At 42.8% G+C, this 10,387-nt stretch overlaps 1 long non-coding RNA gene across 1 annotated transcript; it reads left to right on the forward strand.

Annotated features, from left to right (window-relative positions):
- Positions 1 to 5,960: 5,960 nt before the first annotated feature.
- On the forward strand, positions 5,961 to 10,233 carry LOC139076005 (uncharacterized). The gene is made up of 2 exons (XR_011527180.1): positions 5,961 to 6,104; positions 7,481 to 10,233. It is a non-coding gene; the product is annotated as an uncharacterized lncRNA (long non-coding RNA).
- Positions 10,234 to 10,387: the final 154 nt, after the last annotated feature.

Here is a 10,387-nt window from a genome sequence, read left to right on the forward strand (position 1 = left end):
GTCAAGACTATTTTTTATCTTCTGTCATATAACCATTAGCTAATGAGGGACACTGTAGCCAACATCAGAAATTGCGGCTCTTTCCTCTATCAAGATGTGCTTCCTAAATCATCCCTGTCCCAACGAAGGGGAAATCTTGTCATACCTTCTATCAGATAATTCCCATAGTCACCAGCAATTAGAGGGAAGGGTGCTAATTAGCATACCTCCATCCATGTTTCTCAGGGATCCCATCTGCGATCAACATTCCAGCGGATGCCTGGGTTCTGCCCCAGGACCAGTGCTCACAGATGGGAGAGGAATAATTATTGGGTGGGGAAAAAAGAGGAGAAGAGGAAACTAACATTTGTGGCCAAATCCGTGCCCAGCTCTGGGTACCAGGGTGTGGATGACAGAAGCATTACCAGAGGTGATTCCGGAGATGGGATGGGTTTGGTTTTGGGGGAAAGCAGGTGGATCGGGGTATCTCTCTTGACCCAAGCTGTCTCATCCCGAGGCTGTATGATGAAACTCTGCCTGGAGGAAGTCACCATGACAGAAGAGGTCACTCTTGGAGGGCTGGGGCTTATTCTGCCTTTTCCTTTACATTTGATGAAACACATTTTATCCAAATTTTATAAATGAGTCTTTGACATCCGTCATCACTAGAACTACTTTCTGAGTTGTCTAATATAGGTTTTCTCCAGAATGCCATGTTCACTCCCACCTAAGTTATTTGAGGTATAGACCCTTTAGGATCTGTCTTTGGAAACGTTGTGGCTTGGGTTTATTCTGCATTTGCATTTTTCTTGCGTTGCTTTTCAGAAAATGCTTAATTCATATGAATGCGAATGGCAGGCACCAGACAATGTGATGGTTTCTATTTATGGTTAATGTTAATCCACTGGCCATGTGGTAGTTTAAATTTCTGGTACAAATTCTTTTTGCATGATGTTATAGCTCATTCCTGGACTGCTATAATTATGCAATTTATCAATTTGAAAAATGGACTTTGAAATATAATAGTCTAGAGCTAATGTGGAGAGAAGCAAGGGAATTTAGTGTGCTTAGAGAAAAGCTGTTTCCATGGAAACCAAATCCTTTGAACAAGGCCCCTGGCTCCCTGGGCTGCAGTGTGAGTTAGCATCCAGGTGATATGACCTGGGTTCCACGCTTGGCTCTGACGTGAACTGCCAGGTACCATGGGCAAGTCCCTTAACCTCTTTGGTATTTAATGTTCTTATCTGTCATTTGAAGAAGTCAGGCTAGTTCAGTGTTTACTAGACTTTGGAGTATTAGTGACCAACAATATATTTTTTAAAGCTTTTATCTTGGAATAATTGTAGATGCATGGAGAAGTTGCAAAGATAGTACAGAGAGTTTCCGTATATGCCCACCTCCCAGCTTTCCCTCATGGGAACACCTCATACAACCACAGCACATTTGTCCAAACACAGACATTGACCTAGGTGCCATACTATGAATTAAGCTGCAGACTTTATTGGACTTCCCTAGCTTTTTCACTACTATCCCTTTTCTGTTCCAGGATCTAATCCAAGATACCACCTTGCATTTAGTTTTCATGTTTCCTTAGTCTCCTCCAATCTAGGACTACTTCTCAGCCTTTCTTTGTTTAGCATGACCTCATCAGTTCTAAGGAGTACTGACCAGGTATACCGCAGAATGTCCCAACCAGTAATATTTTTAAAAGGCAAACAAAATTGGAGGATCAGTGTAGGGCTGGAAAAGTTAGACAAGTAAGGTGTATGAGTGAGGTCTCTGTGTTGAAAGTGACGGACAACCCACCCTGAAGTGCCCTGTCAAACAGGGAATTTATTGGCTAATGTAACTAAAGAGGCCAAGGGCATACATAGCTTAAGATTGACATTCATGTCCATTTCCACCTTTCTCTTGTTCTCTTCTCTGAACAGTAAGGTCATTCTCAGATATGCATTTACCACATAGTTACAAGATGGTTGCCAGCAACTTACATGGCTATATCCATCCAGAGTGTGTGTGTGTGTGTGTGTGTGTGATACCCATGTCTGTTGCACTTTCTCACCTAAGCTCTCAATGGCCCTAATTCTGCCATCTGCCCATCCTTGAACCAAAGGGAAAAGATAATCCCTTTTCTGCTTCTGATGTGAGGCTGTACTGTTCAGAGTTGTGGCCAGCATCTTGTGACCATGAGGGGAGAAAGCTGACAGCTGAGGAGGACACAAGAACCTTAAAGACGGTCAAGAACCTGGGCTCTGGGTAATGTCATTTAGTTGTGGAATTAACCAACCCTGGGTCTGGGTTGCTCATATGACATAATAGATCCCCTTATTGCTTAAACTTCTGTTAGTTGAGCTTTGTATTACTTGCAACCAAAAACATCTTAAAGGATACAGGGAGGTTGCAGGTTTCCTTGTTGGACAGAGGACATTACCTGGACACAGGTCTGTTTGTCAGGCTTTGATAATTGACAGCACAATACAAACTGGAGTTCAACGTTCTGGTTCGTAGTTTCCATTAGAGTTATTGTTGAAAAATTCAGCTTCATATCACATTTTGGCAAAAAACAGAAGCGATACTCTTCAATTTTGAACAATATAGAACCTCTGAGTAATTGCTCCAATGTTTCTGGTGACTTCTTCCCATGAAGGCTAGAAGCAAGCCATGGGGACAGGCCAGGGAGGGCACAGGAAGGGTCTGCAGGGTGCTCCTCACTCAGAGCACACCAGTACTTGGGCTTGTGCTCATCCAACGGTTACAATCTGGAGTTGGTCAGAAAGGACACCTTGTGTGGAGCACACTTTCTTATAACAAACATTTGGGTACGCTGGGCTGAGATAGTCTCATCTAAGGTCCTTTCCACTCAGTCAGGCTGGTGCTGTGTGATAGAAGGGTGTGGGGACCACCATGCCAACAGCTGGGGGCCCCTTCCTTTAGGATGATAACTATCACTGAGATATTGAAAACCTGAGTGATAAAGATTTTTTTAATAAAGGATTTATAAAAGGATAAAAGTTTTTTTTTCTTTTTTGGTGAGGAAGATTGGTCCTGAGCTAACATCTGTGCCAATCTTCCTCTTCTTGCTTGAGGAAGATTGTCCCTGAGCTAACATCTCTGCCCATCTACCTCTATTTTGTATGTGAGACACTTCCACAGCATGACTTTGTGAGCAGTGTATAGATCAGCTCCCGAGATCCAAACCCACGAACCCCAGGTGGCTGAAGCAGAGCATGCAAACTTAACCACTATGCCACTGCGCTGGCCCCCAAAGGTTTTTTATAGAAGGATAAAAAGTGATTTAAAAAACCCTTTTTAAGATCACACATTAAAAAGACAAAACAGGGGCCGGCCCCATGGCCTTGTGGTTAAGCTCGACACACTCCTCTTCGGTGGCATGGGTTTGGTTCCTGGGCACAGACCTGTGCCACTTGTTGGCGGCCATGCTGTGGCGGTGACCCACATATAAAATAGAGGAAGCCTGGCACAGATGTAAGCTCAGGGCAAATCTTCCTCAGCAAAAACAAAACAAAACAAAACAAAGCAGTGTAATTATTACTGAGAAAACAAACACCAGCCTGTGGTTTCCCATTAAAGAGTAATCTTCCCAAGGGCTAAAGGAACTACAATTTGGAAATGCACTGGCTTCTCCCATCTCCATGCCCTATACACTCACTTCTTTAACGATTTAGATGAATGGATTTTGCTCGTCCCTCCAGCTTTTTAAAATGAAAACAGCTTCTACTCCTTCCTTCCTCCCACACACACTTTCTCACGAGCAGCTACATACTTCCGTGACTGCTCTCAGACTTCTTGTGGATCCACATATTTGGGGCATGTACACAAAGCCATTTATAGGGGTTTAATCTGTGAATCACAAACAGGAGATTCTCATTAGGAATGGGCAGTGGCCGCCTTAAGCTTGCCTGGTACTTACAGTATTTGAAGGTGGAAACTCTCAACGTTTTATGGGAGGCTCATAGGTTTACAGCGGACTCTGCATGGTAATGTTAAAAACCGAGATGAGGTATGAAGTCTGAGAAGTAACAACAATCTGATATGATAGCAGCCCTATATTCAGGGCCTGGCTTGGAAGAAGTTGTCAAAAACACTTGCTGAGAGAATGAATGACACTTTCCCCCATTTTTAACGACTGAATAAGGGAATTAGGGGTTTTCAGGATAAAAAGTTACACAGCAGACCCTTAGGCAAAATCAATGACTTCAGGACAAATAACACATATTCCTGGACTGTTAAGTGCCGAAACAATTTTTCAGTTTCTCCATAAGCTTCAACAGGGCTGTGGATAGTCTCATGCAGATTTGTTATTTTTCAATGAATGCAATTTCTTCTTTAGTGTCAAACTAGCTTTTTCTCGACCCATTTTGGGGCCTTACAGCTGTTTTTGAGCCCCCGCAAAGCCCTCCAGGGCCTGGGTACTCACTCCACGCTGAGGCCTACACTTTCCCTCTTGCTCTCAAATTAGTTTAACTGAAACCCTATCTTTATGTGGGTCAGGGCTTCCTTTTTCCTTAAAAACTTTTTTTTTCCACTTTAAAAACAAACAAAAAAACACTCTCCCATTTCCAGAAATTCCTTGCACTTCTTATTTCCTGTTGGATTATTCAGGGGCATTTTTTGCTAATGAAGTTTCAAGATGATTTCTTGAAACCGTTATAAAGTTATGTAACTTTGCTGATTTAAAACTATCTTCTTTGCTAAATTCTTAACTGTTGAGTCTTTTCCTCTTTCCAGAGCAGAGGCTCCTTCTTAACTACTGACGGTCACAACAGCAAAACCAAAAGGCATTTTATACCGTATTGATCTCAGTTTCCAAGAATGCCAGTCCATTATGCATTTTCTTCCCCTTTTCTGATCCTAGAATTAACAATCCTCTGCTCTGTAACAATTGTTATTACCTCCTATTTAAGTCCTGCTGATTCATGCTATTTCAGCTAAACCCACTTGCGGACTCCAAGGGTCTACTGAGAGCTTGTTTGTGGGCTCCTGGGACATGCTGTCAAGAAAGGAACCTTGTCCCAGGACCTAGGACATGGGGCCCAGTCCCAGATTCCGCCTTTGCTTCCCCATCTGCAAAGCAAGGAGCCTGCACTGGGTGTCTTTATGCTTCCTTCAGGCCCATGCCCTGACTCTGTCCAGGCATGATGCTAGCCTATCTATTTCTAAAGGCATCAGAAAAGAAAATTCTAGAGTCCATGGGTTCCTTTCTTTAATTTTTCTGCCTAGCAACTATAAAAATGTCTTCCTTCCATCACATGAATCTCTTCCCATTCAATCAAGGCTGCTTCTTCAACCACATGAGTAGTTGGCATTTGCGCACTGATCTGTGTAGAACGCTTTACTTCTTTTCTTCATAAATGCTGTCTACCATAATTATTCATTTTTTCCACAATAAAGATTACAGGTACAGTGGCCTGATGGAAGGAGGATGGGCTTGGGCTGGGGGGATGGCCCCTTCTTTTCCGGTGAGGTTGGGGAATTTCCTTGGCCGCAGGCTGTTGTGAGGATGTGTTCCCTCACAACAAGGATGCATGTCCCTCGAGGGTGGCAGTCTTCACCATATGAGATTGTGCTGCAGCCTGTCACCTGCCGGCGCAAGGACCGGGATCTGGTTGCGCACCTACACCCCTCAGGAGTGGCTTTAGACCCCACGGAGTCCTTGGCGGAATGTGGTGGGCTATAAATAAACGAATAAAGTGAAAACAGGGCCTCCGAGAGAAGCTGTTCCCTGGGGCTCCGTTGGGGTGCTGAGCAGGGAGCATTTACTCGGAACACTGCGGCTCCCTCCTGTGCCTCCCCCGTGGACCGGGTTAAAAACAAAAAAACTTTCCTGAACTTTCCCATTCCTCTGCGGCCTGGCTGCGAACGCTGAAATTCCATCTTCTGTTTGTTGTCACCCGCCGGCCTGTTTCCATGGTTACCTAGATTCCAGGCGCTGGCCCAGGGCCCACCACAACCCATCCCTCAAAGTCTCCCTGGCCGAGGAGAGGCATTCCTTCTTGGTGCGGACGCCAGAAAGGAGCAGCGTCTGCCCCTCCAGCCCCGCTCCTCCCCCGGCGAGTGCGTGATGTGCGCCTTCTAGGTGGTTCTGTTTAGCATCAGTTTTAGGGGTAAGCACAATATAACCGTTTCCTCCATTTCTCTTTTCCTCATTTAAGCTGAGAAATTACTTTCTTCTACCAAACATTACACTCTTGGCAAACACTCCAGATGGTTCTCATTAAACTTCCAATTCCTTTTTTTTTTTTTGCATTTCCTTTTTTTCCCATTCTTCTCACACTGTTACCTCAGAAATAAACACCAGGTTGAGGACTGAAGGAGGGGTCCTGAGTATACCAAACCGAATGAATAGAATCCTTGCAGAGTCCTCTGGTGTGGCCACGAAGGAGACCCCAGGTCCTGTTCTTACCAATGGCTCTTCTCTAGGAACAGGGACAGAGGACCAACCAGGTCCCTGCTCCCCAACAGGCCCTGGCCGTGCCTGTGCCCTCAGAGGGACAGTGGAGGGGGCTGCTGTCCACCCCAGTTAGGGCACACCGAGGCCTCTGTAGGCTACTCAAGACACGGCCACAGGAGCAAGACACACCTGCTCTAAGAAGCCAATGGGAAGGATGGCCAATGCTTTTGGCCATAATTGCAGCTGAGCAAGCCACAGGCTTTGTTCCCACATCTGGAAAAATCTGCTTGCACAGGAAAAGTGGGTGTGTGTCCGAGGATGTGTATTTGATGTGTTTTTATTTCCAACTTTATATTACGAAAAAATTTTTTAAAATATAGAAAAGTTGAAAGAATAGTGCAATGAATACTCATATCCCTCCACCTAGATTCAACAAGTGCTACACTTTGTCATATTTGTTTTCTCTCTCTCTCTTTCTCAATAGATGGATTGATGATAGATAGATGGATCCATCTCTATGTATCTTTTGCTTAGGCATCTGAAAGTTGGAATCTTGCCCCCTACGGTGTTTTACAACCTTGTAATTTACTGTATTAATATAATTATATATGAATACATTTTTATTGTAAAATAGTCAAACATTCAAATAGTACAGAAGATTAGAGACTAGAAGCGGCAGTCCTGCCCAGGCCCCTCCTCAGCCCCCGGCCCCCTCCCTGCAGGGCAGCTTGGTTTGTGTCCTTCCTGACCTTCGTCTGTGTTTACGCAGAAATATGCATGTTTAAATCGAAACATATACTTTTGTTTTTAAACATAAATGAGGTCATACTAATACATGCTGTTTTTGCAACTTGTTCTTCACTTGGAAATATGTCTGAGATCTTTCCATATTAGTCCTTGGCGCTCTGCCTCATTCTTTGACTACTGCAGAGTATTCTGAAGAATGATCGTACAATAATTTTCTTAACTATTCCCTCCTGGTGGACATTTCAGCTATTTATTATTATTTTTCCATTACTCACAGTGATGCAATTAATATCCGTGGAAAATGTTTCCTTAAGGACACGTAGCAGTATTTCTCTTTGACAGATGCCTCGAGGTGGAATGCTGGGTTGGATGCCATGCACACTGAACACTCCGATAGATCCTGACGAATTGCTCTAAAAGATGGCTGCTCCAAAATACACAGCCTCCAAGAGACAGCCCGTTTCCCCTCACCCTCACCCACAGTGAATTCTATCAGTCAATTTTTAAGTGTTCACATTCTGATGAATGAGAGATGATTTCATTGTTGGTTTAATTTGCATCTGTCTGATTATTATTAGGGTTGATCATTGTGTCAGAGTCCAGCTACAAATGAAAGAAGCCACTCTGGTTAAGAAAAGGGGTGGGGGAAGTACTTGAGTTAAAACAGGGGATCAGGTGCTTATAATTTTGTCAGAGCTGGTGGAAGAGCAGGTTCTAGTTTGAGCTTCTAGGATCGACTCCCAGAACTCTAGCTCAGAACCCACCCACCAAAGGAGTCTCCTCTTCTGCCATGACCAGGAAACTGGGGATTCGGGAAGCTGTGCCCCAACAGCTGACTCTCCAGTCTGGAAACCAGGAAGCCTCAGCCACACCTGGTCTCCAGGAGCACACTGCCTCAGCTGCCCTGATCCTGCCCACATCACCATGCAGCTGGAGACTGCATCTAGATGCTAGATCTCTGCTGTGTTGATGCAGGAATAAAACCAAACCAGACCAAACCAAACACAAAAAATAATGACCCCCTTTAACCCTGTGTGCCACCAGACTCTGTAGGTCTCTTGAGGGTACATCTGCCCTGGGGAAACCAGGTCATATGCAGAAGCTCAGCTCTAAGGGAACCTGGGAATTGTAGCTTTCCTGGCTCCAGTATGCAGCAAGGCAAGCTACAAAGGTGTAGATACGGAGTTGAGTGTATCGATCTGAAATATCTGCCATGATCATGTTTTCATGTTTTGTATCTTCTTTCTGTGAATTGCCCACTTATACTTCTTGCCCATTTTTCTATTTGAGTTATCTTTTTCTTACTAATTTATAGAAGCTTTATGGGTTACCTGGAAAATAACCTTTTGTCTGTTATATATATTAAGACCACTTTCTAGTCTTTTAAAGTTACATCTTTTGTCATGTAGAAATATCAAGTTTATCTGTTTTTATAATTTCTGATTCCTAGGTTTAGTAGCTTACTTAAGAAGGCCTCCTCTATCTCAAGGTTCCTAAAGTATTCAATTACATTTTCTCCTAATGTCTTTAAAATTTTTTTATATTTAATTCTTTAAACCATCTCAAATATGTGGCGTGAGGTAGGGATCTAACCTAGTTTTTGTTTTCCCAGATGGAAAGCCAATTGTCCCAGCATAATTTATTGAATGACGTTATCTTATCATACTTTAAATTTGCAGAAGTTTTAGTTTTTTCTGATGCAGAACCAGGGTAATAAAGCTTTAAAAAAAGTTAGCTTGTTATCACTTCACATTTTAGTTCTCTTTAAAATAGGGGTTTGGCATTTCCTAAAGCAGAGATATGATGAGATCATTTCCCTAATCAAAAACCTTGACTGGGTTCCCTTTTCTTTAAGACCAAGGTTTAATCTCTGTTGACTAGCCCTCTGTCCACTCAGCATCCCCCATGGGCCTTTCCAGTCTTATTTCACTGCTCCTTTGCCTAGAAAGGAGGTCACATCATTTGATTTGGCTGATAAGAGCAAAAAACATGTGCAGATATCTATGTCAGCATTTTCTTTATGACATTGTAATAATCTATTTATGATGCTTCTCCTACCTACTGGCATTTCTCAATGTGGTCACTATCAATATCTTGGGTAGAACAATTCTTTATTGTGGTATATTTCACAGTCCTGGCCAAAATACCACTAAATGCAGCAGTATTCTCGAAGAAACCCTTCCCCACCATCCCAGCCATTGTGACAACCAAAAAAAAATTCCCCATGTTTCCAAACATACCAGCTCTGCCCCTTAGTTGGAAGAAAGTAAGAAAGGGAGGGAAAACTGGGATTAAATCAGAAATGACAGGATGTCATCACCATAAGTTACCTTCTCAACTCCCCTTCTCATCTCTAGATGTCCAAATCTAGCCTATATTTCAAAGGTTATCTTTTCCACAAAGCTTTCCTAAATTCCCTCAGCTCTAGATCTGTTTCTCTTCTGATTCTCTTGTCCCATGGCATTATCTCTGTATCTCCATCCATCCATTTGTCCACCTATCCTGTATTTATTGAGCACTTTTAGTGCACCAGGAACACTGCCCGCTTTCTTCTTAGATTGTGACTCTTTGCATAAGTGTCTTATCTGGTATAGTATGTTATAATCTTAGGTCGAATCCTGCCTCTAATCTACTTTTGCATGTCCCAGAGTAATTTGCACAGAGCTGGTGCTCCTGCTGAATGTCAGCAGAATGAAAGTTACTGAACGCTGACACAAGTTTTAACGTACATTCTAAATCTTTATTCAAAGGCAGTGAGAACACTTTTTAAAAAACAATGCTATTCTGATTTTCAAAATATCTATAATATTATTTTTAAAAATTACCTATAACCTCACCACTTTTTCAGAAGGAGATAAAGTTAGACGTGACAGTTTCCTTCTTGGACAGTCTAATCTTGTCCCCAGAGGTGATGACTGCCAATATTTTGCTGTCTTTCCTTCCAGACTTCTAAAAACATGTTTATGCAGATTCACATACAGATATGGCTACACGTACAGGTATTATGTTTAAATTAGCACATATATTGAGCTACAAGAAACATGAATTTGAGAACTATGAATTTACGAAGTAAATAAATTATGATGTCTGACTAATGTGTATATAGTTTTTTATGACTACAGAACAGTTTTGAATTCGTTGTACTCATTTTACTCCCCAGTCCTGTGATGTCGGCTCAGAGAGGTGAGAGGCAGCCTTCCAGTCCACACAGCCAGTAAGTGGTGGAGCTAGAACTTGAACCCAGATCTT

Source organism: Equus przewalskii, chromosome 15 (genome assembly GCF_037783145.1).
Source record: "Equus przewalskii isolate Varuska chromosome 15, EquPr2, whole genome shotgun sequence".
Classification (NCBI taxonomy): Eukaryota; Metazoa; Chordata; class Mammalia; order Perissodactyla; family Equidae; genus Equus; species Equus przewalskii.